At 35.7% G+C, this 14,904-nt stretch overlaps 2 non-coding genes and 1 pseudogene across 2 annotated transcripts; all 3 read left to right on the top strand.

Annotated features, from left to right (window-relative positions):
- Window positions 1-10,030: 10,030 nt before the first annotated feature.
- LOC129233217 (U6 spliceosomal RNA) lies at window positions 10,031-10,149 on the top strand (annotated as a pseudogene).
- A 411-nt stretch (window positions 10,150-10,560) lies between these two features.
- On the top strand, window positions 10,561-10,722 carry LOC129233215 (U1 spliceosomal RNA). Its single transcript, XR_008581436.1, has one exon. It is a non-coding gene; the product is annotated as a U1 spliceosomal RNA (small nuclear RNA).
- Window positions 10,723-12,367: 1,645 nt separating this feature from the next.
- On the top strand, window positions 12,368-12,528 carry LOC129233212 (U1 spliceosomal RNA). Its single transcript, XR_008581434.1, has one exon. It is a non-coding gene; the product is annotated as a U1 spliceosomal RNA (small nuclear RNA).
- Window positions 12,529-14,904: the final 2,376 nt, after the last annotated feature.

Raw genomic sequence — 14,904 nt, 5'->3', positions numbered from 1 at the left:
GAGGAGGAGTTGCTTTAAATCTGTTAAAAAATCGATAGGGGACAGTCCCTGAGCTCCATCCCTCTCCCTAACGTCACCAAAATGGATTGCAATCGTGTATTTTCGGCTTCAATTTCTAGATTTTTCCGCTCAGACCCCTGTATCTTTTTTTCCACTTAACATCAGCAAAGAAAGTCCAAAATTTTGTTATAGCTACAAGTTTAAAAAAAATTCCCGGGGAGAACCCCTGGACCCCCCCCCCCCCTCTCCGCCCTTCCTTATCAGTTCTTTTTTTTTCAAATGAGCCCCCCCCCCTCCCCCTAAAACTTTTTTCTAGTTCTGCCACTGCTGTTGGTAAAAAGTTTGGAGTCAGTCGGCAAAATCAGTTTCAACACCCCCCCCCCCCCCCCAAACGAATGCACCTGGCGACGGCCCTGCCCCGCTGTAAAAATTTTGACGGTTCATACAACTTTCACCCTACACTTTACACTGTAAAAACAATTTAGAAACGTTCGTGGAAAATAATAGGCAGCTGATGAGCCGAATTTCTGCCAGTAACATATCTTGTAAGTAAAAGTCAGAAACTTTTCTAAAATTTTCTTTGAAACTTTCTGAAGAATTGGGAAATCTCTCCTGTTAATGCCCGTCACGTTCCGGAAACCATAAAAAAAAAAATTTGATAGGTTTAATGTACACTTCTAGAGCTTTCCTGATTTACCAAAAAAAAAAGCTACAGAAGCAGTAAATCATCCATGGCCAAAACTAAGAGAGAACTTCAAGTAAGTATCGATGATACCCCTTAAGATTCAGCTATCGAGTGCCTATTTCTCTTCCATTAGCCGCGTTCACAATACACCTTTTCTACCTCGTAAACAACCACTCCGGCTCCGAAAAAAAAACCGGTTGAAAAATTCCCTGTTTACATGTGCAAAGAGGTTTCCCATTGTACCAGAGAAAGCGGTTTTTACCCAGCATCCTTAGCGACTATACCCAGCAATTAGACGAACTTGTTTCGCGTAATGCATTCTGGGTAAAAATCCACTTTTACTCCAAAAGGAAGCAGGAGGAGAAAAATTCCACATATAACCCGTAAATAACCGAAATGCGGTGAAAAGCAGGTTTTTTTCAGGGGTCGAAAGTGCCCATGGAAACGCGCCTATAGCTTAGTCAATTTGGATTCCAAGCTATTCGCCTTTCGAGTTCGACATTTCCCGTCACGTGATCGATGTTGTCAAAAAAATCTCGCGAAGTAATACTCTAATCTGTTGACACCAGGGAGGCTACAAGCCTCATCTCCTTTGGCAGCGGGGTGAAAAAGTGACCGGATTATTCCATCGCCACTGGTGGCGCTAGTGTTCCATCTCTCGCAGTTCGCTCGACTAATTTAAAGGGAAAGCAGAATTTCGCTTGCTTAGTTCTTTTACTCCAATTAATTTATTCTGCTACTTCGATCAACTTTCTCCCGCCCCTCCCCGCCCCCCCCCCCCCCGCCATAAATTTTGCGTGATATAAGCTCATTTAAAATTAAATATTTCACTGCACCAATATTTAGTTTAGTTTTTGTTTACTTCTGCTGAAAAAGGCTTTTTTTTTTCTTTTTTCTGTTGGATTTATCTATAAAAACGATTACAAAAAAAAAATTAATACTCTGTATCGTAATTTACGGGTTTTGCTGGGAGAAAATGTTTTCAAAAGTCAGCTAAAATCATTTTTAGTTTCATGGCAAATGAGGAGAACAGCCATATCAAAAACAATATACAAAATAGAACACAAATTGCACAACACATATCAAGAATGAATGCTCGCTAAAGTCGTAGCAGATCAAGTCAAGTTTTAAAAAGATTGCTTCATAAACACAAATTAGACACATCGAATGCAAAATATGCCAAAAACCTAGGGCGGTGTATTCTATGCTTCTCTGAACAGCTTCATGGCAAAAGTAGTTTAATATTTCCAAATATACAGATGATAGTTTTTAAAACACACTTGTTTACAATGTTTCGCTACGAGCGAAAAGATATGAACAGTGCGAGAGATGGAACTGTAGCGGCCTCTGGCGGAAGTGGAATTTTGTTGCCAAACTGCTAAGTGTCAAAGCTGCAAAAGTTGCAGCCTACAGACGGTTGAAAAATCCTTCCACACAACTGATCATACGTCATGCAGCGCATGTGTACAAAGCTTTTGATCAAAAGAGCTAACTACTCTTAGCATCACTGACGCCCACCTGCGGCGGGCGCGCAACCGAATGAAGCAGCGAGCTTGAGGGAGCTGCTTTGCGTGGAGCGGTCTAGGGAATATTTTTGCACTTCAGTTGAGGCCGTAAGATTATCTTCGTATTAGTGTGTGTGATGCAAAATTTCCCTTCAATGATCAACAATGAATTTGTATGATTTTTTCCCACTCAGAATCAACATAAAATAAATGTATGAATGCATCAAATACTTAACAACGTATTATTATTATTAATATTTTAACTTGCGGGGGATGCTGCCGTTCCGCAGCTTGTATGGACCAACCGTCTCTGTAATTGCTATTCAACTCTTTTGAAATAACAGATTTGTCGAGAATCTTATGAGCGAATACTCCCTTCCCTAGAAATTCTCTCAGACTTACTATGATATTGGAAGTTTAGTAGTATGCCCTATTTCCTTCAAAATAATATACTCTAGCTAGTTCTTAATAAGTAAACACATTGCTTTAATTGTCTTCGAATTTGATGTGAGCCGAAAAGGTTCGGCAGCGTTTTCTGTTGCTAAAGTCTAGTACCACACAAAAATTTTCAGCGGAATGTAAAAATAAAACCCGACTTCGCAAGCTCATAAGCCATAAAAACGGAATTATATATCATCGTTTGCTTGTAATTCCATTTTTAAAATCAGCAGTTTATTTTAACTATCGAAATTCTTTTCGAAAAAATGCATTTTTTTTTTTTTTTTGGTTTTGTTTTGTTTCCTATTTACGTAAGATTGAACTGGCTTTTATTTGTGCTGCTCTTTACGGCTTTCATGACTGGTTTTTGGGCTTGTTTCCACAGCTGATTGAGCAGTGTTCAGCAGTGGCATCTGACAACAGGTCCGACCAGAGGCCATGACAGCCTAATCGGAAACTAGGGGCCCGGGCCTTGAGGGGGCCCGACGACGCAAAAAAAAGAAAGGAAGAAATAAAAAACGGAGAGGGGGCAATTCCAAATGAGAGAAAACGTAAAGATTAAGTAAAATTTACTCTTGGTTTTTTTTCTGTGGTGGCACTTCAAATAGAGTTAATTGTTTTTCTAATAAGCAGGTTTGATTCCCCCCCCCCTTTTTTTTTTTCTTCTTTTCCCATTTTATTTTCTTCATTTCCCATTTTCTTTACTTTTTCCCTATTTTTTATTCTTCTCCCCTTTTCTTTTCTTTTTTTTTCTTTCTTTGGGAAGGGAGGGGCCCGCCTTGGCTCTCAGCGGCTCTGTCTGACAACATAGCCTATTGTACACTTCTGAATCAGCGTTCTGCAGTTTTTACTACCAGCGTTTTTTAAAGATAGTAACGTATAAAAAGTAGTTCAGGCCTACGTTTGCTGATTATTTGCTTTTACAATAACAACATCAAAAAATATCCTAAGCCCATCCAAGTTGGCGATGATATTATCCCTTACTCCAATACTGTCAAATACCTCGGAGTCCACCTCGACAAAAGCCTCACATTCAAACCTCACATTGATAACGTTATAAAAAAAGCTAACACTAAGATTGGCTATCTCTACGGTTTACTTAACAAAACAAATTCCCTTCGCGCAAAAAACCGTCTCTTACTGTATACTACCATCATCAGACAAGCCCTTGTCTACAGTATACCCGCATGGGGGTATGCTGCCAAATCTAACATTGCAAAAATCCAAACAATTCAAAATAAGATTCTTAGGAAAATATTTAAAGCCCCTTGGTACGTTTCCAACGCTACCCTACACAATGACTCTGGAGTCAATCACATTACTGACTTCATCATTGACACCTCTACTCACTTCTTCACTAATCTTGAAAATCACACCAACCCCCTTATTCATGAACAGGTATTATATACCTTTAACTCTGGCGGGAAAAATCTCCCGTCTGACTCAATGTTTATTCATTATGCTCTCTATTAGTCTCCTATACCAGGGCTAGCAACCCTAGTATAGATAGTGACATTGTTCACTTGCTCCCCCTCGTGGGAGTTGCTGCAAACTGCCAGGTATGGTCTGGCAGTTTGCTTTTCTCCAACTCATGACTTCGTTCATGTAAATTTGTATATACTTCATACTTATTCTCAATGTCATGTTATTATTTATCCTAGTATTTCCTATTTATCCGGATTTTCATTATTCTACTATTACACTGTCTCATCTCATGTTATAAATATGTAAATATGTATATAGTGTGGCCCTGAAACGATTCCTTTTTTTTTTTTTTTCTTTCTTATTTTTCCTCCTCCCCCCCTCCCCTCATGACCTAACTAATGTCAACTCCATCACATCTTATCCTTCATACAGAGTAAAAGAGCTTCGCTCTGACTCAATATATTTATGATCTGTATCTGTATCTGTATCTGTTTGCTGATTACTGTTGAAAATATAATCAAAGTGCGAAAGGCCTTTCCTTTTTGTTGAAAGGGCCAAAATGATTTTTTATTAGTAATAAAGCAGTCGTTTTCCGCTAGCGTCTAGGGGCAGGACCAATTCTAAATGTTAACTAGAAGTTCCGTCTATAACTAAACAAGCGTACTTTCTCGTATACTCATGCTACTTTTTTATACCTGATCAATATTCTAAAAAATAGCTAAAATCTCAAATTGTTTCAAACATAATTTTTTAATATTTTAGGCTGCTTTCTAGGAATAAAATATGACTCACTCGTTTCTTTTTCCCCTGATAAAAACAACAAAATGACAACTTAAAAGAAATAATTTTCATTGTTAAAAAAAAAAAAATCGTCTGCGCATATCTTTGTGTAGAAACATAAATGACTTCGAGTCTTCGAGTTTATCCGCCGAAAACTGAATACCTAAATTAAAACTTTAGGGTGAAAATAAAAACAAGTCATATTTACAATAATTATTTCACAGTTAAAACCATGGCTGCGGAGTCGGAGTCAATCTCATTTTAAGATAAAGAAGTTGGAGTCGAATATCCAAGAATCGGAGTCAGTCATTTTTCTTCCGGATACGTCAAAAATAAATAAATAAATAAACGAACAAATAATAAGCCATTTAAAAAAAATTCTTTAACCGCTTTCAAAATGAAAAAAATAATAACTAAAATTAATAAGCTTATTAAAATAAATAAATCATATCAAAAAAAAATCGTTTCTTTTTCCCCTGTTGCAAAAAATGACTTTTTAAATGAATCAATGCACTTACCAAAATAAATAAAAACAATAAAATGTCAACGTAAAGAAATAATTTTCATTGTCAAAAAAAAAAAAAAAAAAATCTTCTTCGCATATTTTTGTGTAGAAACATAAATGACTTCGAGTTTATCCGCTGAAAACTGAATACCTAAATTAAAACTTTAGAGTGAAAATAAAAACAAGTCATATTAACAATAATTATTTCACAGTTAAAACCATGGATGCAGAGTCAGAGACAATCTCATTTTGGGATAAAGGAGTCGGAGTCGAATATCCAAGAATCGGAGTCAGTCATTTTTCTTCCGTGTGTAAATTTTTGCCAAAGCTATGAAGTCCGAGACGAAAATGGGGAGTCTGAGTCGGAGTCAAGTGCCCCTAAATTCTCGGAGTCGGAGTCTGGAGTTGGTAGTCAAGAGCTATTTCCAACAAAATTTGTTTGAAGTAATTCCGCCTTCAAGTACGGAATCTACATTGACTTTCAGTACCCCGTAGGCGCTAATGTTAGGGGATTTGAACTGTTCAAAATTGAATGGAAAATTGTTCAAATCAAAAAGATATTTTATATACACGTTTTTCATCAAAAGCTTTTTCCTACAAAGTTTGTTTGAAGCAAATTTACCTCACAGTTCGAAATTGCCTTGAATTTCCCCGTAGGCACTAATTTTTTGAACTGTTCAAAATTGAACAAAAAAATAGTTCAAATCAAAAAGTGAAATACCGGACTGAGGTGTCCTAAACGAATTCTTTCGAACAAAAAAAAAATTTGTTCGAATCGGACTATTCGCTCAAAAGTTTTAGGAGGGGGACAGACAGATCGACGACAGACATTTTCCCCCATCTCAATACCCTACTTCCCAGTTTTTAATTTTTCGATATTTATTTAATTCGCAACTCCAACGAACTATAGGGGGCACTGAAGTCACTGTCTAATGGCGGAATTGAAAACTAAAACAAACGCACATGGTAACGAAGAAAATGCTAAAAGTGTTGTGATTTTTGTTCGTACGTATGATTGTTTCGCATTATTCTTTTTAAATTAATTTTCAAAGTCTTGTTGATATTCTGACCCACGTAGAAAGAAATGAGAATTCAAGAAGCATTACTAAACGTCAAACATTAATGCAAAGTACGTAGTTCGTAGTTCTAAGCAGCTATTTCCACGATGTTGAATTCGATATTTATCAATTCTTGATAAAACTAAATAATAATTGTGGTCTGACAAGAATAACAATTAATGCTAGAAAATTCAATATGACATTACAAATTGTTATCGAAAGAAGATGATACTTTTTTTGCCTTGCTTGGCTAGCGCTTATTGTTTTCCATTTGTAGCTGAGTTATTTCTCTCGAATTCCTGAATCGGTTAATTTAAAAATTTTCTGTTTCGATTTTTCTAATTTCTGAGTTACGATTTAATTGTGTCATGTTATGCAAATCATCAACAAAATTCTCACGGATATATGGTGGTAGTTTTCTTTTCAGTTGATTGACAATTATTTCTTTTTACTTATCGAATTCTGTAATCTTACTACCATTTTATTCCACTCATGATAAAAATTGAAAATGGTTTAACTAAAAACGCGAAATCTCGCCAAGGCTACTTTGCTCGCACAATGCCAAAATTATAACCCTAAACAAATTTGGCGATACCTTTCAGCTGAGAATAAAAGGAATAAAGTAAATTCTTTCTCGGTTATTCATTTTGTTCTACGATAATATATTCAAGAAAATATTTTGCATACTGTCCATTCCAACTAAATGCTGCTGTAAAATATGGTAAGTTTAATTAATTTAAGATTAAAAAAACTCCCATATTCTTACAAATTCATACAAAACAATAAAAATTTTTACCTTGTAGAACGTTATCCAAGTTTGTTAATCCAGAATTTTCGCTTTCACCTATTATTAAGGAAATAATGAAAACTAACATTATTTTGAGGAGGTCGAGAATACTACTAAGGGACGAATTAATTTCTGTAGCTGAAAGCAAACTAAGACACATCGATTGCGTTAATAAATACTCAGAACAAACTGCCTGTGTTTACGTCAACAGACACACATGGAACGCAACGTGGCAAAGTTTTAGTTGCATTCGCAGTTTTATAAATCACCGCAAGGTAGCGTATTCGAGCGCTGGAGTTCCGAATTACTTTTTTTTTGAGCAATCACGATTTCTAATCGTTTTCATTTGACCGTTCTTGATGTCTGGTTCCATTTTCGGATTGGACCATAGGCCTCTGTAGCACCGTCGTCCACCGGCCCATGCAGGAGCTGCTCCTCTGTTCCTGGGCCTCCACTAGCAGCCACTGTCCACCAGAATCCTCTCCTCCTGGGCGGTGGCGTCCATGTCCTACATACACACATACACACACGCACAACTTTAAACACGTACACACACGGAACCGCCCAGGAGAAGGAGCAGGCTTGGGGAGAGGGCTTTTTCTAGAAATAGACCCCAATGAGTAGGGTTCTCTTGCAACTCGTGATTGCGAAAAACATAATTTGAATTCAAAATGTCAGAATTTATATTATAGGGGAGACAGGGGTACTTGATCCCTAGGGATACATTATCCCATAGCAAAAATTGTTTATTTTTCACTTTTTTTTTTTTTTTTTGTTTTTTGTAATATTTTCAAGGTGCATTAAGCCTTCTTTCATGCTTTTTTTTCTTCTTTCTCTGACTGTTACTGGGAAGGTAGGCTAAAAACTTTGCCGTTTCTTGACTTTACTAGATAGGGAAAAATCTACGGAGTTCACTTTCTACTGTAGGGAGACAGGGAATATTTGTGTCTGCCGCTGCACAGGAAAAGAAAGAATCGCTTATGGCAATGTGCGTGTGCCATAAGCGTTTTCGTTTCTCTGTGTCATCAGTGGTCGTTAGGATTCAGTACTTCAGACGAAGAACGAACAAGCACAGGAGAAAATGCTACAAATTGATTTCATTGATGAACTTTCAAAAATGCGTCGTGATTTTATTCCGACTTGTTTCCGACTTGTCCGACTTGTCAAGTGAAATACGATTATGATAATGAAAATACGTTCATTTTACAGAAAATTTACATCAACAGCTTTTAAAAAACGTGAGATTTTCCTTTCACGAAGAAACTTCCCCTCTCGTTATATCGCACTTCCTTTTGCATCTAATAGCTTCGCCTGACTGGCAATCAACGCACAGCCAAAACTACTAAGGCTAAAAAACTGAAATTTGGAACATTGGTTTATTTTATAACATAAGCACGTGCTAAGAAAGGATTTTTGAAAATTTCAATTTTAAGGGGGTGAAAAGGGACGGGGAACGTTAGGCACTTATATGCGGAATTCTCAGGAACGGGCTCGAGTTCAGAGTCGAACCAGGTATTTCAAAATTCGAAATTTGACGAGGGTCACAAATATCCCAGCCTCAACCAAGTAGGACGCTAATCAACGGAGACATTAATTAAAAACTCAATTTTTCGTCCACTTGAACATACGTATACGTCAAGAAATGGTGCAATTTGTTCGTTTTTTATACCGTTGGAAAGCCCATAAAAAATAATCATTTCAAAAATATCCGCAAGGATTAAAGCCGCGGACATCGAAAAATGACTACAAAAAAAGTTATAAGCGTTTGAAGTAAAAATTAATTTATTTCAAAAAGAAATTTTTTCCTCCATTTTTTGAGAGATTAATTTTAGCTTGAAGGAAAGCTAAACAATATTATTTGTTGCCATTTATTCCAGACGAGGATTTTAAAGAGCCGTCGACTCTCTTTGAAAACTGTTACCTTTATCATATAGGAGACATGTTTTTTTTTTTTTTTTTTTTCGCACATTATTAATCTTGGCGAAAGTTTTTGTTTAGCCTATTGTTAGCGTGTTTAATTAAACCAACGTAGAAACTACTTATTTGGACGAAAAAAAGCGTGTAAAACGTGAATAAATGGCAACAAATAATATTGTTCAGCTTTTCTTCAAGCTAAAATTAATCTTGCGCAAAAAATGGAGAAAGAAATTTATTTTTGAAATAAATCAGTTTTTACTACAAACTCTTATAACTTTTTTTGTAGTCATTTTTCGATGTTCAAAGCTCTAGTCCCTGCGAATATTTTTGAAATGATTATTTTTTATGGGCTTTTCAACGGAACAAAAACCGAATGAATCGGAACATTTCTTGGCATAGACCCATGTTCAAGTTGGGGTAAAAAAAATGAGTTTTTAATTAATATCTCCGTTAATTAGCATCTTTCGTTCGTACGACTCGAATATTCGTAACTCTTGTAAGATTTCGAATTATTTACTACCTACCATGAACTCGAGAATTTTGCATGTGCGTGCGGAACGTTCCCCATCATATTTCACCATCACAAAATTGAAATTTCAAAAAATCCTTTCCTAGCACGCACGGTATAAAATTAACCTACGTTCCAAATTTCAGCTTTTTAGCCTCAGTAGTTATGGCTGCGCTTTGATTGTTAGTCAGGACAAGTAATTTTATATATACAGATTTAGAAAAAGGAAATGTGCTATTGATTGAGAGTTTAAAATTTGAAGATAATTGTCGTTGTAATCAAAAAAAAAAAAAAAAAAATCTCGATTTTTATCACAAGTGCATCAATACAATGTTCTGAACTGTTTAAAAGAAAGGTCGTTCACTTTTTAGGAGATCGTCCTGATCCGTTCATTTTGAGGAACCATTCTTTTAGACCCGTTCGTTCATGAACGACACATCCCGAGAACATGTACTCAAATTGGGAGGATACAGTACAGTGAAGATTAGCAGGGCCAATGCGCAAGGATGACACGCAAAATCGTGAAGCGTTCCACATCTTTACCCGTAATCTTGACTCTCGTGACTGTTTAAATTCTTTCAATTATAAATCTTACTCATTTATATAAGTAATAACCTGTTTACCTTAGGGTTACTGATTATAACTATGTTAAAAAAGTTCATCATTATAGGGAAAAGAATTTGGAAAAAGCCTTCTTTTATTTGAACAAAATTTAAAATGTCTCAATTGTGAGAATTAAGAGGGTTCTCAAAATACATGAAATTGATTTTGAAAAATGTAAGAAATAAAAACAAGTTCCGCACTAATGTGTTTTCAAGTTTTGTTATCTATTGGTGTAAAACATTCCACTGCCAACTTTTTTTTTTGCCAACCAAACCACACTAAATCCCTTTACTACCAGTTTCTAGAATAGTGTGTAATGATACTAGCAAAAAACGAATTTTCTCCGTTCATACTTACTTGGCGTCGGGAATGCCTTGATCAAGGAGGGGGCTTCCCCGGTCGGAGGCCGTCCATTGCACTACGGGCGGCTGACGGCTGCCACTTCCGCAAATTGCGGTTGGTTGGGGCGCGTAATTTTTGGGTGTCGGGACTGCGTTCGCGCTGCTCCCGGTTTAAAAAGAAGTGCATATCATCTTTAGTCTTCAAAATTGCGATTACCACAATGGCCTCGATTGTGTGTCAAGCTTGTATGAGTTACAAATGAAATAGCTATAACAACTCCGTCGTCAAAAGTCGGAACCATTATAATCTGGAGAGGAACGCGATTTGTGAAAAATAAAAGAGAAAATGGGGTCGTTTCCAAAATTTTAAAAGTATTTTATTCTGAAAGAACTTGCTTAAAAAGATAGGATCTAACCATTTTTTAAGTAATTTGTTTAAGTTTAATATTTTTAAAAGATTACTTAAATCGGTGCTCTTTCATTATTTACATTTCCTGCCGATGACATCACAAATGATGAAATGCCATTCACAGAGCAATATAATTAATTCGCATCTTTACTCACGTGTATTGGCAACGATATGTTTGATAGCAAGCGTAGAGCGCAATTTTAATTCGCTTTTTGATTATCATAACGTGGAAACGCGGCACCAAAGAGCATCATTTGCCTGTTTACAAAATCGGACATTTAAAAAAATTTATTAAAAAATAACTGTTGGAAAAATGAAAGAATTTTCTGGGTCCATGTTATTTTCTTTGCTTGTTCTATCAATTTCAGTGACTAAAAGTACTACTTTTGACTGAAGGAAAAAAAAAACCCATTGTCTAATGGCTAAAATGCGCAACTTTGACAATTTACGACAGCATCTTTCAAGGAGTATAAGTAAGAAAGTACGATTTCCATACACAGCTTTAAATTTTTAACTCGGTTCTTCGTTGATTCAAACATTCGTCTGTGAACTTTTGAGAGTTCTTTCCCATTTTTGCAAAAATGTGATATGACGCTAACTAATCCAGAATTTATCATTTTTTTCTTTTGATTTAGCTGTGTTACACATGTTCTAGACGCAAAACTTATTTGTTTGTTGAAACCAACAATAGGAAGAAAGCGTACTCTACGCATTCAGAATTGACTGAGTCATCGTGATTTAATGATATTTATTCATCCTCTATATATCCACTTGTGATTGGGTCATTTTTGAAGTCCTTTCGAATAATTTCTGGCGACATCTTGCAATTGCATGGTGGAAATCAAACACAAATATGCCTCCAGACAGAGAAAAACCAAATTCTTTTAAATTAAAAGCAGTTTCTCCGACATATTGATGTTTTTTTTGCTTTTTGTGTTCCCAATATTAATTTCTTATATCTCAAAATGTTCAGCCGGGGATAGGATAATTTCTTTAAATTTTATAGTTGGGGCAAACCTAACCTAGCAGTGCCGTGATGCTGTGATTAGGATCTGCGTAGCTTTTACATTGGTTTCCAGCTAGGTTGCCCGGTTGCCCCATTTAAGTCTTACTCAGCGGATGCATCAAGATGTTTTGCGCCATCTATTGACAATCTGGAAAAACGCGATTTGAAGAACTCCTAAAATTGCTACTTAGGTTGGAAATAATTTCTGATTGATATTTATTTTACTTTTTTATCAGCAAACCCAAACTTTGGAGAATACTTGATATGGTATTTATCATCATAGTTATGTTTGAGTCTACCTGTACCAAGTAACGGCACTCTAATTAGGAAAAATATCTTTTTTACCAGTTTATTCTGAAGTAAAAAGAGATATATATACAAAATTGTAGTTTCTCCAATCATACTTACCTGGCACTGGGGATGCCTTGATCAACGAGGAGGCTCCCCCGAGCAGAGGCCCTTCATTGCACTTCGGAGGGTTGACGTTCGCCACATCCGCAAATTGCGGTTGCTTGGGGTGCGTAATTTTTGGTAGCTGGGACTGCGTTCGCGCTGTCCCTCATTTTAAAAGATGCATATGAGTGGTGCAGAATGTCCATCAACTAGTAAACCATATTTGAATGTCAATGGCATTAGTATTGAATACTTCGAAAACTTAGCTTTCACGCATTTTAATTTTATTTTTTCAAGCTAGAGTAATGGACCCAGGGCTTGATTGGCACAGAAGCTGAGGGTTGTGGATCTTTACAAAATTCTTGATTTAGGTTGATTCACACTACCCAGGTATGTCTCACTACATAGGCTCTAGTTCGGCTGCAATGGGGGTCCAAAGTTGCTAGCTTGGCTCCAGAAACTCAATAGAGTTCTCTTGGGAATTCACTTTTTTTTTTTTTTTTTTTGCCATTATTTTAATTTTGAATAAATGAGGTTGAATGCTAAATTTGAGTAACTCGCTCGTGCATTTGAACTGAATAGTGATTATAATTTAAAAGTTAAAAATTTTAAATCAAAGTTTCATGACAGAAAATAAAACATCCTTGCATTAAATGAACGAATTACCAACGTTTTGATGCAAAAAAATTGCAAATTACTGCAGACACGCATTACGGTGAGGAACACTTTTTGAATGCAAAAAAGAGTGAGCTTTCAGATGACTTTTCATCCAAAAGCTCACCCTATTTTGCATTGAAAAAGGTGTTCTTTGTAACGCCGAAACACGTCTCTGCAGTAATTTGCAATTTTTGTGCATCAAAATGTTGAAAATTTATTCATTTAATTTTCAAGCACAAAGGTATTAATTTGTTATTATCCGTGCATTACTTTCCTAATTCAAGATTACTTGAACTTGTTAGTTCCAACTGGAATTAAAAAGGGCGGTTATGAATATCGTCGCCTCAAAGCAACAGTAAGATATCTTAGTGTTGCTCTTCAGGCGACGACTTATTTAGCCAGTATTAAAAATTGTTTTCCAAATGTAAAACGATGGACTATCAAATTTCGGGCAGTGAATCTGAAAGAGGCCTACGAAAATAATTCATTTAAAATCTTATTTTTAATTAATTTGAAATAAAACACTGCAAGATATAAAAAAATAAATAGAATGTGTTTGAATGTTACTAGTGGTGGAAAAAAAAAACTAATTCCATGGGAAATGCCATTGCATTTCTTGAGCCCAAATAGCAACTTTGAACCATTGTTGCAGCTAAGAGCTGAACTAGGGCCTGTGCAGTCAAATTCTTTACCTGCGTTGCAAAGGAAAGAAAAAAAAGCGTTTATTCTTGGGAACAAACCGGAATTCTCAGGAAGCAAATTTTGTAAAATCCCGGGAATTTTCAATTAGTTTAATGAAAAGAAAACTTTGCTAACTTTTTTCCTACACGATTTCAAAATTTTCATGCTTTTTACAGTTTCAAATGCAAATTACGTAACTCTTTTCTAAAAAAATAATGCCAAATAGATTGTTTAGTTGCCCTTGACTATTTTTTTATTGGTATGCAATTAAATACTTAACTGATTGATTTGTGAATGTTTAATACTTTTATTAACATTACAAATCCGTAATTGAACATTTAAATGATTTATTTGTACAAAATCAACCATCAATTTGAAATTCTTGCAAAAAAAACTGTTCAACAGCATATTTTTAATTTTAATTCAATTACAATTTTAAATACAAAATACCTTGTTCCAATCTGAGAACATAGAAGATTTTTTCAACAGTGATATCATCTTAAAAAATCTCACGCAATCGTGTTTTAAGATCAGAATCAACGTGGAAAAACATAAGAGTTGGTTTGCTCTCAAAATTCCAGTTTATGCCCCAAAATTCCTAGGCTTATTCCCGTAAGTCAATGTTTTTTTTTTTCTTTTTTTTTTTTTTTTTTTTTTTTTTTTTTTTTTTTTTTTTTTTGCATTTCTACCAGGGATCATAACTAGGATTAATTAGCCTAAGTCCCCTCTTTTCCAGTCCCGTGATTCTCAAGGTTTTGACGTTTGTAGTGAGCTACAGTACTTATTTTCAATTTATATAAATGCGATGACCATCAACAGGCTATGGGGTCAAGCTAGGAAGATCCTAGTCAATTTATTAGTCACCGATGAAGCTGAATGACCCTCTTAAAGTTATCCAATTCTTGCTTATTCTTCCGGTAAACTGCTCCAAGTGCCACAAACCTACTAAAGTAGTATTTTTTCCCCTTGTTTCCAGACTAGCCTGAGATTTGGATAGCTGAAAACAATCACCTCTTGTCCTGCTTTCCGTGAAAAAAGTTAAACCATCAACAGCTCTCATTTTTATAAAGTTAAACAACTGAATTATATCCCCTTTGATCCTCCTTCGCTCGAGGCACATTATACCTTATTTAATGAAGGTTTTTACATTTAAAACGAAATTCAGACCATTTAGACAAAAAAATATATTGTGAGGACTATAGGGCT

Source organism: Uloborus diversus, unplaced genomic scaffold (genome assembly GCF_026930045.1).
Source record: "Uloborus diversus isolate 005 unplaced genomic scaffold, Udiv.v.3.1 scaffold_254, whole genome shotgun sequence".
NCBI classification, from domain to species: domain Eukaryota; kingdom Metazoa; phylum Arthropoda; class Arachnida; order Araneae; family Uloboridae; genus Uloborus; species Uloborus diversus.
Note: the sequence above shows the minus strand (reverse complement) of the source record. Positions and strands in the feature narration are given on the sequence as shown.